General features: G+C 43.1%; 1 protein-coding gene across 9 annotated transcripts in view; it reads right to left on the reverse strand.

Annotated features, from left to right (window-relative positions):
- Positions 1-15,662, reverse strand: part of N4BP2 (NEDD4 binding protein 2) — an 83,523-nt gene extending 67,861 nt beyond the window's left edge. For 4 of the 9 annotated variants that reach the window (XM_049708774.1, XM_033421684.2, XM_049708769.1 and 1 more), the window contains exons 1-3: positions 15,526-15,662; positions 9,957-10,020; positions 1,010-1,109 (exon numbers count right to left, since the gene is read on the reverse strand). The gene's annotated coding sequence lies outside the window, so the exon portion shown is untranslated. Of the gene's footprint in view, positions 1-1,009; positions 1,110-8,871; positions 8,938-9,956; positions 10,021-10,195; positions 10,447-14,850; positions 15,347-15,525 lie in introns of those variants that run through there. The other 5 variants (XM_049708775.1, XM_049708773.1, XM_049708772.1 and 2 more) reach the window with 4 other exon arrangements.
- Between the last annotated feature and the right edge of the window lie 1,564 nt (positions 15,663-17,226).

Consider the following 17,226-nt stretch of genomic DNA (forward strand, 5'->3'; position numbering starts at 1 on the left):
TAGGGAAGTTAGAAGACTCAAATATGGCACAATCCCAGACAAGATCAGAAAACATCTCTCTCAGAAACAACTGCTACCAAGAACCAATACAATCATTTACTGGGGAGTAAGTTACCCTACAAGATGATTTTAAGTCTCCTGCTTGATAAGCTGAAGGTAGATACTAAATCTCATCAAGGTACCAAAGGGTGTGTCACTAAAAAAGACAGTATTTATAAAAAATGTAACCAAATTAAGGTAACCAATAATCTTAAAATGCATCCATCTGTCATAAGAACTATTATAAGTAATAACTGGACATACTAACTATTGATAAAGAATGGTTAAATAAATTATGGCAAAAAAAAAAAAATCATGCTTTGGAATACTATGCAGCTATGAAAAGTTGAAGGTATAATGTAGAAACCAGAAAGATCTCTGAGACATATTCTTAAGGGAAAAAGCCAGTTGCTGAACCATATACAGCTTTGGGCCAAAGAATGGCAGGCAAGTGTATTTCTCTACAATTCTTCAACACTTTCTATACTCCTTCATTACTTACTGCCAGTACTAATCTTCCTTAGATATTTTAGATTCTCACATTGTTGGTTTTACTGACATATTTTCATCTGTATGTGTTTATTTCCCCAATTAGCCATGTTCCTTGAGAACACAGATTATGATACATACTACTCCAATTTGGCATTTAGTCATAGTCCCATACATAAATAGGTGCACAAAATATATTTGTGGATGGCTAAAATACGTAAAATATGAAGGAGTAAGAAGTGGTATTTTAGAAGCAAAGACACCAAAACACACATTAAATGGGAAAACCACAATACAGTTCTTTAGACTTCTTGGGTCAGCATGTTTTATGCAACCACAAGCTCTTTGAGAAATTCTAGTAACAAAATATGTGATTACATTTTCCTTCTTATGAGAGATTTCTTTAATCACTCAAATATGTAAATAAAAGCTTGAAAACCTATGTGTAAAATATACTCACTCTAGACTTCAATAAACTTACCATCTGTCTATCACTGATGCTATCAATGTGCTTATTAAGGCCACAGCTGACACCTGCAAACTCTACAGCTCTTCCTGTTATCCAACGTAATGTCTTCTTACTATTAAAAAAAATGTAAATGATGATATATTATATACATATGTAACAAAAGCAAATTTATATCAAATAGTAATCCCAAATGAAATCAAAGTCCAAAATATATACAATATTTATAATATAGATATATATCATATTCCAAAGAGAAAACCACAAAGTAAAGAAAAAAGACCAACTTCATCCACCGCCATTAGAGGTGACTATTACACTCTGGAAATGGTTATATAAAGGGAAAGACCTAAGCATTTATTCTGCCTTTTAAGTAAAACATTATTTCAAGGCAACAAAATAGCGCTAATTGATGAGGGAAACCTTCGTTATTGAAGACAACTATGTAATAGGATCTAAAACTAATTACCATATCGTAAACCATAATTAAATAGCTGATCAACAATCATCAATGAAGGCTAAAATCATTAGGTGAAAGGTTGATATTGACATACCTGGTGCCAAAGTACCATGCCACAGATTATTTGCAAGATATAAAAAGACAAATATAATTTTACAATAAAACAATCTGGTGGTCATCACCTTGGCCTGGTGATCAAACACAGCATCCAAATGGTGGGACAACTAAACATTACATGCCTGTAAGTGAAACAATATGAGTACACAGCATTGCTAAATGAACTACTCTTCCAAAAATGTTTAACCTGAACCTGAAACACCTTTAAATCTCACTCCCAGTTTATATGAAATATAGGGGATAGAGGAAAAAGTTACACTGACCATGAAGAAACTATCAGCAATACAAAATGTCAGACATTCCCAACAGAGCCAACAAATCTGTATTATGGGGAGAAGGAGGGAGGGTGGTAAAGGGGGTGGGTAGGTAAGAGACAATTCTATAATTAAAAAAGACTCAAGAGACAGCCAGATACAATGGGTAGCTCTTGACTAGATTTTCATATTTTTTAAAGGCAATAAAAGATGTTCTTGGAAAAATTAGAGAAATCTGAATATGGTACAAGTATTATATATTAGGGACTTATTGATAATTTTGCTAGGAATGATAATGGTTTTGTGGTTATATAGGAGAATATCCTTTTTCTGGAAGATATGTCAAAGATTTTTTTTTTTTTTTGCGGTACGCGGGCCTCTCACTGTGTGGCCTCTCCCGTTGCGGAGCACAGGCTCAGCGGCCATGGCTCCCGGGCCCAGCCGCTCCGCGGCATGTGGGATCTTCCCGGACTGGGGCACGAACCCGTGTCCCCTGCATTGGCAGGCAGACTCCCAACCACCGCGCCACCAGGGAAGCCCTCTTATGATTTTTTAAAAGAGTAAATTTCAAGCTAAATCCTTAAATGAAATTATCAAAGTTCAAAATACATATAACATTTATAATACAAATGTATAGTACACAAAAAGAAAAAAACCCTCATTTGCCACCATTTACTTTTAAAACGCTCAGGAAATTTATATATACATAGAAATATACACATATATAAAGCAAATGTAGCAAAATATTAGTAATCATTAAATCTAGGAGGTGGGTTTACATGAGTTCAATGTACTATTCTACTTTTCTATATATGTCTATGTATTTTGCTAATAAAAGTTTTTAATATGTACCATGCTTCAAGTAAACTGGTTTGTTTACCTCTACAAAGTAAAAAATCCTTTTTAAATTCAAATACCAACCCTTAATTTGAAACTCTGAATTCAAATATACAAAGTTTTAATAAAAGCAGGGCACACTCCATATTTTAAAGGTTATATCTGGTTACGTATGTGTTCTAAGAAAAAGAAAAATTTAATCATGTGGTAAGGGAAGGAAGAAAATGAAAGAAAAATTTTTAAAGGATAAAAATTAAGAGAAGAGGGCTTCCCTGGTGGCGCAGTCGTTGAGAATCTGCCTGCCAATACAGGGGATACGGGTTCGAGCCCTGGTCTGGGAAGATCCCACATGCCGCAGAGCAACTGGGCCCGTGAGCCACAACTACTGAGCCTGCAGGCGTCTGGAGCTTGTGCTCTGCAACAAGAGAGGCCACGACAGTGAAAGGCCCGCGCACCGCGATGAAGAGTGGCCCCCGCTCGCCGCAACTAGAGAAAGCCCACGCACAGAAACGAAGACCCAACACAGCCAAAAATAAAATTAAATAAAATAAATAAATAAAAATTAAAATAAAAAATTAAGAGAACCCCAAATAGCCAAAGCAACCTTGAGGAAAAAAAAAAAAGTTAAAGTTATTGTGGGGACTTCCCTGGTGGCGCAGTGGTTAAGAATCCGCCTGCCAATGCAGCGGACATGGGTTCAGTTCCTGGTCCGGGAAGATCCCACATGCTGTGGAGCAACTAAGCCCGTGCGCCACAACTACTGAGCCTGCACTCTAGAGCCACGAGCCACAACTACTGAGCCCATGCGCCTAGAGCTCATGCTCTGCAACAACAGAAGCCACCGCAATGAGAAGCCCGCGCGCCGCAACCAAGAGCAGCCCCCACTCGCCGCAACTAGAGAAAGCCCGCGCACAGCAACAAAGACCCAACGCAGCCAAATAAATAAATAAATAAAGTTATTGTGTACTGTTGGTGGGAATGTAAAACGGTGCAGCTACTATGAAAAACGGTATGGAGGTTCTTCAGAAAAGTAAAAATAGAATATGATCCAGCAATCCCACTTTTGTGCATACGTCCAAAAGAATTGAAAACAGGATCTCCAAGAGATATTTGCACACCCATGTTCACTGCAGCATTATTCACAATAGTCAAGAGGTAGAAGCAAATTAAAAGTCCATGCAATCTCACCCTTGGGGGACAGAGCCAACTTGGGCCCAGCACTGTACTGAAAGGGGTAAGGGCAGCCATTGCTAGTGCTCATGGAGATGTTGGATAGGGAGCTGTTTTGAGCTCTGACTGGCATACCAGAACTGTCCCAGCATGTGTCCCAGCCTGGACCAGGCACACGATCCAGCTCCTCTTGCTTCAATGCTGCTCCCCATTACCAGGCATGGGGAGAGTGCACACTTAGAGAGAACAGACCAGCTAGGACCCGACCCTCAAGATTTCTAACTCCAACACCTTGGGACCTGACAATGCCCAGAATAGGGTGGTGATGGCCACTGAACATGGGAGAAGCTCCAGTTCACACCTGTCTCTGGTTCTAGCCTCTCAGTCTCTAGTCTCACCTCACACCAAGGTGATAGCTTCCAGCACACCCTGGGGGAAGATGTGACCCATACTCACATGCAGAGGACACCTCTTCAAGACTGGGATAGGTATCCTAATTTCATAGAGACAGAGTGAGTTAAACAAAATGAGAAGACAAAGGGATTTCTTTCAAATGAAAAAATAAGAAAAAAAAACCCTGGGCAAAAAGAAAACAGCCAATGAAACAGATAAATAATTTATCAGATAAAAAGTTCAATGCATTAGTAATAAGAATGCTAACTGAACTTGGAAAAAATTGAGATGAACACCGTGAGAATTTTAACAAGAAACAAGAAAATATAAAAATGAACCAGTAAGAGCTGAAAGATACAATGATTGAAATGAAATACACACAAGGAGTTGACAGCAGACTAGTTGATACAGAAGAACATACAAGTAATTAAGAAAAAAAAGTTTGTGCAACCTAAATATTCATCAATAGAAAACTGGATTAAGACAAGTGGGAAGGACTTCCCTGGTGGTCCAGTGGTTAAGAATCTGCCTTTCAATGCAGGGAATGCGGGTTCGATCCCTGGTCAGGGAACTAAGATCCCACATGTCGCAGGGCAACTAAGTCTGCGCACCACAACTACTGAGCCCTCGCACTTTGGAGCCCGTGCGCCACAACTAGAGAGAAGCCTGCGCACCACAACTAAGACCCGATGCAGCCAAATAAATAAAGAGAAAGAAAAAGAAAAAAAAAGAAAGAAAATGTGGGATACACACACATATACATAGTGAAATATTATGCAGCCTCTAAGAAAAAGGAAATCCTGTCATATGCTCTAACATAGATGAAACCTGAGGACATTATGCTAAGTGAAATATGCCAGTCACAAAAAGACAAACAGTGTATGATTCTACTTATATGAGGTATCTAAAGTAGTCAAGTTCCATACAGATGGCCTACAGAACATCATTAATCATCAGAGAAATGCAAATTAAAACCACATGAGGGGGGCTTCCCTGGAGGCACAGTGGTTGAGAGTCCACCTGCCGATGCAGGGGACACAGGTTCGTGCCCCGGTCCGGGAAGATCCCACATGCCGCGGAGCAGCTAGGCCCGTGAGCCATGGCCGCTGAGCCTGCGCGTCCAGAGCCTTTGCTCCGCAATGGGAGAGGCCACAACAGTGAGAGGCCCGCGTACCGCAAAAAAAAAAAAAAAAAAAAGAAACCACATGTGGGACTTCCCTGACGGTCCAGTGGTTAAGACTTCACCTTCCAATGCTGGGGGGGTGCGGGTTTGATTGGTCAGGGAGCTAAGGTCTCACATGCCTCACTCCCAAAAAGCCAAAACATAAAACAGAAGCAATATTGTAACAAATTTGATAAAGACTTAAAAAAAAAAAAATGAGATGTCACCTCACACCTGTCAGAATGGCTATCATCAAAAAAACCACAGGGGCTTCCCTGGTGGTGCAGTGGTCAATAATCTGCCTTCCAATGCAGGGGAAGTGGGTTTGAGCCCTGGTCCGGGAAGATCCCACATGCTGCAGAACAGCTGAGCCCACGTGCCACAACTACTGAGCCTGCGCTCTAGAGCCCACAAGCGATAACTACTGAGCCCGTGCACCACAACTACTGAAGCCCACACGCCTAGAGCCCGTGCTCTGCAACTGCAACAACAGAAGCCTGCACTCTGCAACAAACAGTAGGCCCTGCTTGCCTCAACTAGAGAAAGCCCATGTGCAGCAACAAAGACCCAATACAGCCAAAAATAAATATTTTTTTTAATTTAAAAAAAAAGGAACACAAATAACAAACGTTGGTGAGTATGTGGAAAAAAGGGAACCCTCACGAATGTAAATTGGTGCAGCCACTGTGGAAAACAGTATGGAGGTTTCTCAAAAAACTAAAATTAGAACTACCATATGACCCAGCAATTCTACTCCTGGGTATATGTGAGAAAAAATGAAAACACTTATTGGAAAAGATAGATGCACCCCAGTGGTCAGAGCAGCACTATTTACAATTGCCAAGATATGGAAGTAACCTAAGTATCCATCAACAGATGAATAGATAAAGAAGATATACACAATGGAATACTACTCAGCCATAAAAAAGAATGAAATTTTGCCATTTGCAATAACATGGATAAACTTGGAGGATATTACGCTAAGTGAAACAAGTCAGAGAAAGACAAGTACTGTATGATACCACTTATATGTGGAATCTAAAAAATAAAACAAACTAATTAACATAACAAAAAGAAACAGATTCACAGATATAGAAAACAAATCTGTGGTTACTAGTGGGGAGAGGGAAGGGGGTGAGGAGCAAGATAGGTGTAGGGAGTTAAGAGGTACAAACTACTATGTATAATATAAGCTACAAGCCATATGCTAACACATATATATGGAATCTAAAAAAAAAAAAGTGGTCAGAAGAACCTAGGGGCAAGATGGGAATAAAGATGCAGACCTACTAGAGAATGGACTTGAGGATACGGGGAGGGGGAAGGGTAAGCTGTGACAAAGTGAGAGAGTAGCATGGACATATATACACTACCAAACGTAAAATAGATAGCTAGTGGGAAGGAGCTGCATGGCACAGGGAGATCAGCTCGGTGCTTTGTGACCACCTAGAGGGGTGGGATAAGGAGGGAGGGGGTGAGGGAGATGCAAGAGGGAGGAGATATGGGGACATATGTATATGTATAACTGATTCACTTTGTTATAAAGCAGAAACTGACACACCATTGTAAAGCAGTTATACTCCAATAAAGATGTTAAAATATATATATATATATATATATATAAGCTACAAGGATATATTGTGCAACACAGGGACTATAGCCAATATTTTATAATAACTATAAATGGAGTATAACCTTTAAAAATGGTCAATCACTATGTTGTACATCTGAAACATATAATATTGTCCATTAACTATACCTCAATAAACAAATATAGTAGTCAAACTCTTACAAAGTAGGATAACAGATGCCAGGGGCTAGAGGTGAGGTGGGGAAGGGGGGGTTGTTCAATGGGTATAGAGTTTCAGTTCTTCAAGATGAAAAAGTTCTACAGACCTGTTGTATTAACCATGTATATACAGTAAGTCCCCTCCATACAAACCTTCAAGTTGCGAACTTCCAAAGATACAAACATGTGCTCGCATGTCCAATCAAGTAAGGTGTGAGGGAAACTGCAGCTTGCCCTCTGTCTCCTATTGCTGACGATCCTTCAGCTCTACCATCTCCCAGCTCCTCTCCCTCCTCCAGTCAGTAACCCTTCTTGCCTGTTCACTCGATGCCAGTTCCTGTATGCCAGCTGTTGTACAGTACTACTGTACTTTTCAAGGTACTGTACTGTAAGATTAAAAATGTTTACTTTTTTTGTTTTTTTATGTATTATTTGTGTGAAAAGTATTGTAAATCTATTATATTACAGTACTATACAGCCGATTGTTAGTTGGGTACCCAGGCTAACTTTGTTGGACTTATGAACACGTTCTCAGAATGGAACTTGTTCATATGTAGGGGACTTACTGTATTATTAACACTACTATACTGTTCACTTAAAAGTAGTTAAGATGATAAATTTTGTTATACGTTTATTACAATTTTTAAAAAATCTATAAGGGGTTTAACTACAAAGAAAAACAAATGTAAGAGAAGGGAAAGAAAATGTTCACTCAAGAGAGGTTAAGTCAGAAATAGAACAGGAAAGAAAATCACAAATAGAAATCCCAAGAAGTATAAATTTAATTACAACTACACCATCATTTATCAACTCTAGGTCTCCTGATAAAATAGACTTACTGAATCTTTATAGCTCCAGAAACTATACACAGAATACTCTACTAGGTGCTCTGTACACCCCAATATGACTGATTGTACATAAATCATATCCATGCCCTATTCAACCACTTCTTTCCTACCAACTACCACCCTCCAAAAAGCCTCCATCCTCTCCTCCCTATCTTTAAAAATGCTAATTCTAAAAAGTTCAAATTCCTGTAGTGGAAAAACTGTTTGAAATTTGGTTTCTCAATACACCCTGAATTGATAACAATGAAGCGAATTCTTAACTCAGACTATCCAAACTCCCAGTATTTCCTAGGCAGTTTCAGTCCTTAAAATAAAAGTAGTTTACAATTTATTGTTTCAACTTCCCACTTTCTGTTGACTTCTTGATCCAATGCAATCTGCCGCCTACATCTACTGGTTTTTCTCTGGCTGCCCCTGCTCAGTCTCCTTCATTGATTGCTTTTCTCATGCTCCTCTTTCAGTGTCATTGTTACCCTGAGTTCTGTTCCCAACCTTCTGCTCCACCACCTTTTTCTAGGCCCATCCAAATCCATGGCTTCAGTACCTATGACTCCAGCCAAGAATTCTCTCCCAAACTCCAATATAGTTAACTGCCTTGAGATAGCAGATAGATGGGCCCCTGGGCTAGACAGCTGGTGTTTGTCAAGTGGAGTAAAATTGAAGCTTTGTTTTCCCTAGACACTCCAAGGACAAAGTTAGTGGCAAGAGCTGAGCTTTGCTGAAGTAAAAAGATAAGATGACCACTCCTGAGGTCGACAAAAACTTCCCTGTCTGCACATGCACAGGAAGGCTCCTTGAGGGGTCAAAAAAGGGAGGGGGCGTCACCCCATAATAAGTGTGGACATACCCCCAACAGCCCTCTGCGGTGGAATCCATCTTAGCAAAAAGTTGCGCACCCATGCTGGGGAGAGTGCTAGGACAGGTCAGATGTGAAAAAAGAAACAAGATTATTGGCCTAAAGTAAACAAAGACCCGGAAGGACTGTCCTATGTAAGTGAATTAAATCATCTCTTTACTGCGCTCCTCCTCATTAAAGAAGAGACTCATACCCTTTCTCTCCAGGTGTATATTTCTGCCTTGCTTCAGGCTTAAATAAACAAACTGTTTCTCTGTGTGCTCTCCAACTTGTTGTGTTGTGTCTCTAATAATAAAATTTGTACCTGTTTTTACAGTTTTTGCCTCCTTGAAACATTCCTGCTTTCAAATGGGGGCAAGAGCCAGGGCCACTTTGCTTCTAGCCTCTAGCCCCTGGTGGTCTAGCAGCTAGGATTCCTAGTTTTCATCCAGGCTACCCAGATTCAATTCCTGGGCAGAGAACTAAGCTCTCTCTTCAGGACTGCTCACTGCTGTCTCTCCAAAAACTGCCTGACAGACATATCCATGTGTATATTACACAGGCACTTCAGGCCTGAGAGTTCCAGCGTAAAATGCTTCAATGACTCCACAGCTTTCAAGATCAAGTTCCAACTCCTTGGTTAAACCATTCAAGGACTTCTATGATTTGGCCCCTTACCTACCCCTACCATTCTCTTCCTCTACTCCTCCCCAGGTACTCTCTACTCCTCCTGTATCTAATTATTTGTTTCCCAAATAACTAGATAGATGGGCCCCTGGCCCATCTCACATCTCTGTGCCTCACACATGTTCTACCCAAAAGTCCCTCTACCCCATCCCACACAACCCATATTTCTTGCCTCAATTAACTTTCTTTCAGGAAAGTTTTCCACTATCCCAAAGTTTGATTTACACAGAGCTGCCACTGCATCCTAGATACACCACTACCTTAGCACCTTTGTATTTATTTGTTTACACTACTAGTCTATAAGCATCTCACAATGTGTTTCTATTTAGCAAACAAAAGCTTAACAAATATTTGTTATATGCCAGCACAAACCAAAAAGCCAATTTAGTTCTTTAAAATACTGGACTTACCATTTCGGTACCTGGAATACTCAGGTCCATAATACAGGGCATCTCTTTCCCATGAATAAAATATCTAGGAAAATAAATTGAAAGTCAGAAGGGTGGTTAAGATTTAGAATGGATATTCTTTGTGTCTGCCCAGAACTCCTTCTCCTCCCCTACTCCACCAGGGGCCTGATTCCTGCTAATAGACCCCTGGCTATATAAGTAAGCACAACACATGATCTAGGCTGAACTAGGCATAGTACCTCATCCCCTCAGCTGCAGGAACTGGTCAAAGGACAGGCATGTGAGCAACTCTATCTAGATCCTCTGACATGAGTCTCTAAGTAGGTAAGCCTGTGCGCCAGGAACCAGGTCCCACTTTGTGAAGAAGCATATCTGCAGTAGGAGAGATGGCGCCAGTGGTTAGGACTAGTGGTTAGGACTCGGCGCTTTCACTGCCAGGTCCCAGGTCGGGGAACTAAGATCCCATGTGCCGTGGGGTGCAGCCAAAAAAAAAAAAAAAAAAATTTATAGGAAGGATCTAACTATGGGCAAGTTCCCACCTTAGCTCCTTATGGCCATCTCTATCCATACACTTTCTGTTATATGGTTACTGAACCAGTAACTTTTCCATCCATAGGCCATTTCAAACTGTATCTCTGTTATTTGCAATCCAAAAAGTCCTAACTAATAACCTCTAACTAATATTCAGAGAAACTGAATAAGATGGAAATTATATGTAAAGGTATACTTCACTGAAACTGTAAAAGGACCTACTTAGTATGCCTTTCCTACTAAGAAAACTTTCATCTATCCGCTATAATGTCTTTCTCTTCCCTACTAGGTAAACCCCCAAATTACTATTTAATTCCCTCTTTAATACACTCTATGCAAATCACATCTTTTTTTTTTTTTTTTTTTTTTTTTTTTGGCCATGCCACGCAGCATGCAGGATCTTAGTTCCCTGACCAGGGATCGAACCAGTGCCCCCTGCCGTGGAAGCATGTAGTTTTAACCACTGGACCACCAGGGAAGTCCTTCACATCATTTTTTAACATAGTCAATTTACCTTTTTCTTTGTTACACCCTAACCAGTATATGGTGAGATAACAATAAGCAATTACAATGAGAATGTAGAATGCTAGGCAAACAAGTAGAGGGCTGGCTTCCCTAGAGAGGTCATCACCTCTACGGAGACCTGAAAGATAAGTATGAGCTAACAAAACCAAAGGGGAAGGAAGCAGGGAGCTAGGTAAGGCATTCCAGACAGAGGAAAGCTTCTGTACTCAGGCCTAGATTTAACAAACGTGGCATCTTGAGGGAGAAATCCAAGTAACTGTTTATGACTAGCAGCACATTGAGGGCAAAAGGAGAAAGTGACAGAGGATGAAGAAGTAAACATGCCAGATCATGATCCTGAAAGCCAAATTAAGAAGTTCAGGGACTTCCCTGGTGGCACAGTGGTTAAGAATCCGCCTGCTAATGCAGGGGATATGGGTTCGAGCCCTGGTCCAGAAAGATCCCACATGCTGTGGAGCAACTAAGCCCGTGTGCCACAACTACTGAGCCTGTGCTCTAGAGCCCGCGAGCTACAACTACTGAGCCCACGTGCCACAACTACTGAAGCCCGCGCACCTAGAGCGCATGCTCCGCGACAAGAGAAGCCACCGCAATGAGAATCCCATGCACGGAAACAAAGAGTAGCCCCCTCACTGCAACTAGAGAAAGCCCGTGCGCAGCAATGAAGACCCAACGCAGCCAAAAATAAATAAATAAAATAAATAAAAATTTTTTTTAAAGTTCAGATTTTATCCTGAAGGCAATGAAAAGTCACAAAAAAAAATGTTTTGGGACTTCCCTGGCAGTCCAGTGGTTAGGACTCTGCACTTCCACTGCAGGGGCGCACAGGTTTGATCCGTGGTCAAGGAACTAAGATCCCACAAGCCGCACAGTGTGGCCAAAAAAAAAAAAAAAAATTTTTTTTAGCAGGGGAGTTACAGGTTTAAATGTGTTAGATTACTCTGGCTACAGTGGGAAAAGTGGATTGGAAGGCAAGACTGGAAGAAGGGTTAACCACTTAGGAGGCTACTGCGGCAATCCAGGTAAGAGATGATGCTAACCATGGAGTTGGATGTTAGCCTTGGGAATAGAGGAAAAGGCACAGGTTCAAGAGATATTAAGGAGAAAGAATTCAACAGGGCTCAGTGATCAATCAGAATATGAAGCGAAAAAGAGAGGAAAAGGAATAGCCCATGTTTCTGCCAAGTTATTATTAGCAGAGCCTACTATTTACCGAATTCTTAGCACACAAGCATTATCTCATTTAATCTTCCCCTAGAAAGAAGACGTAGTTTGTTTCATATTTTTGGTTTGAGGCTGGGAGAGGGAAGGTGGATAATAACTACAGTTTGGGATATGCTCAGTCTGAGTTACCTGTGGGAGCATACAAATGAACATGTCATGAAGGTAGATGATATACGAGTCGGTTATCAGGAAAGAGCTTTGGGTTGGAGATTTAAGAATTAACAGCATACAGATAGTAACTGGGAAAAATATTTTTTAAAGTAAAATATCTCCTTTATTCATGCCAATATTTATTTAATACCTATACAACTATAGCTTTGGGACTAGTGTTAGAGAAAAAGAATTGAGTAAAATTCAGTGAAACTCAGTTACTATAGGGAGGAGGTAGCTCAATATAGCAGTAAGTATGTAATGGTTCAGAGGTAATACAATGAGTACGTGATTATCTCTGCTGGGGGAAGGAAGGAAAGAAGACTTTACAACATGTACCACCTAAATCTTGAAGTAGGTTAGCAGAGAGTTTAGGGGGAGGAGGACACAGAGAACAGTGAAGACACTACAGGCGGAAGAAACAAATTTAAACACAAAAGAAAAAATTTTTAAAAAGATACCCTGCTTCAGAACAGAAAAATTAAATATTATTCATGTCAGTCTCCAAAACTAATTCTTAAATTTAATAAATAGAGCAGATACATTAAAAAAAATTTTAAAGACACATAGGGAAAATTCATTCTACTAAATACTATATCATATTATGAAAGTAACATTATACAATTAAATGGTATGGCTACAAAAATTCGATAAAAGATGGAAGGATTGTTATTAAAAGTCAAGAGTCCAGATATAATTCTTTTTTTTCTAATTTATTTATTTTATTTATTTATTTATTTATTTTTGGCTGTGTTGGGTCTTTGTTGCTGCACACGGGCTTTCTCTAGTTGTGGCGAGAGCGGGCTACTCTTCGTTGCAGTGCGCGGGCTTCTCATTGCGGTGGCTTCTCTTGTTGTGGAGCACGGGCTCTAGGCATGCGGGCTTCAGTAGTTGCGGTGCACGGGCTCAGTAGTTGTGGCTCATGGGCTCTAGAGTACAGGCTCAGTAGTTGTGGTGCACTGGCTTAGTTGCTCTGTGGCATGTGGTATCTTCCCGGACCAGGGATCAAACCCATGTCCCCTGCATTGGCAGGTGGATACTCAACCACTGTGCCACCAGGGAAGCTCCAGATATAATTCTAATGACGTTTGGCTTACTCATAGACTGGCATGATAAATATAAAAATTAAAAAATTCAATCTCTTCTTCAATTCCTAATAAAACTACTACTAAAGTCACTTAATAATGTGATCTGCTAAGATTTAATGTTTGACCTGACAAACTAAGATTATTCCCAAGACTTAGAATGTGAGTTTGCATATAAAAAGCTGAATAGAAGGAAGGCAAAGATGGTAGTTCTCTTCTAACTGCTTTGCATATCAAAAGACATGCATAACCATTAGATAATCAAGAAGAAAGGGGAGATTTTAAGAGAAGGAAAATCCTCAGATAGTATTAAAAAAACATGCACCTACACTGATAATATATTTAGCCTCTCCTGTGTACAGATACTATGGCTACTTTAATAAAGAAAAAAACATTCAATAACTTAAGCCCAGTTTTTCTATATGAAGTCCAGTGATCGGTCCTCTACTCTCCCCTTCAAAGCAACTAAAGTCAACAGGTGCACAAACTGACATTCGTAAGTACTAAATGCTGATTTGTCATGGGTTTTGTTTGTTTTATACGTTAGTCTTTTTTCATGAACTAAAGTGTAGCATCCATGCAGAAAAGCAGCCACTTCTTTCCTATTCTTTTCACCATCTCCATCACGGCAGCCCCCCATCCTACCACAGCCACTTGAATAATAAAGCCTCTGGCACGGGAACAAAAAATTGTTGATTTAATTTCTGACCTTTAACAACGGACAACGTAAGAAAATTAAACCATGCTTATTATCAAAACAAACACATGATGTTTACATTTCTTAAGGCGTTTAAAGATTCTTTCATTGAAAACTGAAGGATGAAAGCTAAAATGAGTTAAAAAGAGAGCTGGGCGTTTGATAGAAAAACAGTAGAAATAATAAAAAAAAAGAATGAAAAGCCTGCTGTTGAGATGAAAAGGTAACATTATTTTTTAAGTGGGGGAAGAGAGGCAGCTGCAAATCAGTTTTTTCTGAGAAGCCAGGTTCATGTCCAGGATTTTTTTCTCTGAGCTCAACCAATCCCCACCTTTTCTGAGTTATCCAGTTTCCAGGCAAGCAGCGCTTCTTGATTGGCTTAAAGATGTCGAGTAGAAAAACCAGCCAATCCTACCTTCAAGTCAGAACCGTGCTATGAAGACATTACAACCACTGCATGGCGAGAATGTGTACAAACCTGTCCGTGCCACAAATATCAGATCCTAGTTCTAAAGACTGTTGCCGAAAAGAAGATTCTTTAAAGCCAACAGCGCGCGATCGGCCGTTTACACTTTTTTTCTTTTTAAATTACTCTAGCTCTCTTTCGGAGAGAAAACAACAAAAAACACCACGTTTTAACCAAGAGCTTAAGAAATAAACTGCCCCAGGTCGAGTGACTCACTCTATCCAAGACGGATTTCCACACGGACCTCTAGGAGAGGGTCCGGATCACGGTAGGGCTCAAGGAGGGACCCAGCGAGGATCAAAGTTGCCGTGGGGGAGGGGGTGTGGACGACGATCCAAGCGGCACAGACACCGGGAACCGGGAATGCCTCCCCGCAGTATCCAAACTCGGAACGTGCGGAGAGGCTGTGTTTGGATTGGAAGTGAGTAAATAAACAGCTCTAATAGGACTACGTGCTCGGGAGGGTGGCCCGAAGTTCCAAGAAGGATCCGCCTGGGAAAAGCCGAAGGCGCTCGGAGGGCCTCGAGGTCAAGTCCGGGCGGGAACTGACAGGGAAGCTACTGGGGGCGAGAGGGGTGTGCCAAGGGCTTGGAGGGCCGCCAGAGACTGGGGGGCCAGGAAAGTGGCCGCAGCTTCCGCCTTCGCCCGACCTCGGGCGGCGCGCCATGGCCCGCCTCTCACCGACGCCTCACTTCCCTTCCGTCCGGGCGACCGGGCCCGCGGGCCGGACTGCCAGCGCCGGCCCCCCACCTTCGGGGATTGGGGTTTCAGTGGCAGCGCCTCCCGCCGCTTACCTCAGGCCCTCCGCTCGGATTCGGGGACTCCGGGATTCCTTCCCAACCGGACCCTCAGCCCAGCCCCGCCGACCCGCCTCCCACCCGCCGCCTTTACCTGCTCCGGGAACGGGCGGAGGGCGTCGAGGCCGAGGCCGCGTCGTCGAGTATGAGACGCAGCGCCGCGATTCCGCAGCCCTTTCCCGCCGCCGCCACTGCGCTCTCCAGCACGGCGCAGGGCTGGCGAGCAGCGGCGGCCGCGCGGGGGAGACGCACGGCGGGCGCCCGGCGGGGAGACACTGCCGCTCTCCGTCCGGCCGGGGAAGAGCAGCCTCGCAGCAACCAGCCGCGAGAGGGCGGGTGGGTGGCCGAATGGGGAGGGGTCTCGGAGGGTAGGGAATGGCTGCCACGTCGCCCAGGTGAATCGCTGCTCTCCGCCTCCCCCACCCACGCCGGCTCCCGACCAAGACCTCTGGTTCGTCCCCGAGCTCCGCTGGGGCGCGTCGGCCCGCCCCGCAGGGCCAGCCCCGGCGACCCCTGCCCGCGGGCGCTCCCGCCTCTCCCGCTCCCCACTGAGAGCGGGCCCCGGCCTGGCCGGTTCTGCTGCATCTGAGCCGCCCCCACCCCCGAAAAAAGCTCGCCCGAAAGCCTGACGTGTTTCCCCCTCTCCTTGTGGTGGTGTCACACGGAGAAGCAAGCCCTTCTCAATGCGTCGGGTTTTCGGGGAAGGCGGGAGCCGTTTTGAGCTGGTGAACGTAGCAATAAGGGGCCCGTAATTTCGGCCGAAACAAGCTGCGCGGTAACCGTGTTAGACAGCCGTGTATAAGCCTCTTCACTCTCTCGCAATCTTCAAAAGCAAAACAGAAACACAAGATCGTACTCGCTGGTTGAGGCTGGGAAGGAAATGGAAGCCTGGGCGGGCCCGCCAGCTCGCGGGTCCCAGCGGCAAGTTGGTAGAGACCGCGGGGCGAGCCAAGCGGCCTCGGCTTAGCCTAACTGAGCTGTTGACTCGAGGCGTGTAAGGCCAAGGCCAAGGCGGGCGCGCGAACCCTGCCTTTGCGCGCGCCGCGCTGTCCGCGGGAGGTTTCCGGGCGCGCGGCCCGCTGCCCCTCTGCGCGCTCGGGCGTCTGACACGGCGCGGCCGCCTCGGAGCCGGGAGACAAAGGGGTCGGCTGCAGCCGCGGCCGCAGCCGGGACCGAGGCTGCCTGGTCCCAACCGGCGCCGCCAACATGCGGTCAGAACACGCTGGCGGAAGCACAAAAAAAACGAGACCACGTTTGCAACGTAGAACCGCAGACGCTGACCTTTGCCCCGCTTAGAGCTTCAGTTTTCAGGTGCCAAGAAAGAGCAACGAGGTTTTCTGCCCTTTTGCATTCACTGTGTTATTAGATCGTCCCCAAAACCTGCTCCATTTTTTTGTCCTCCTAAACTCTGCCTTCCTTTGTTTGCTTCTTCTGTGTTCTGACGTGAAATGTTGTGTTTTCAGGCACACGAATTTTTCACCCTTGCTTTCTGGGGGTGGTGATTATGCTTATTTGTTTTTTTCCTCCCTCTGTTCCCCTCCCTTTGCAATTACTTTTTGTTCCACCATCAGTGTTTTTCGTAGAGAAAAGAAGTAGCCCCCTGACAAAATATTCCTTTGCATCGAAGAGACAGACTGTCAGTGTTGTTTTAGTAATTGCTATAAACTGAGTGGAAATTTGGGGAAAATGCAAGTGAATTTTTATCTTCATTGAGGTCTAGTTGGAACAGTAACTCACGAAAACATTCTAGTGGTTTTTTTTTTTATTATTACATCTTTATTGGAGTATAATTGCT

Source organism: Orcinus orca, chromosome 4 (genome assembly GCF_937001465.1).
Source record: "Orcinus orca chromosome 4, mOrcOrc1.1, whole genome shotgun sequence".
NCBI classification, from domain to species: Eukaryota; Metazoa; Chordata; class Mammalia; order Artiodactyla; family Delphinidae; genus Orcinus; species Orcinus orca.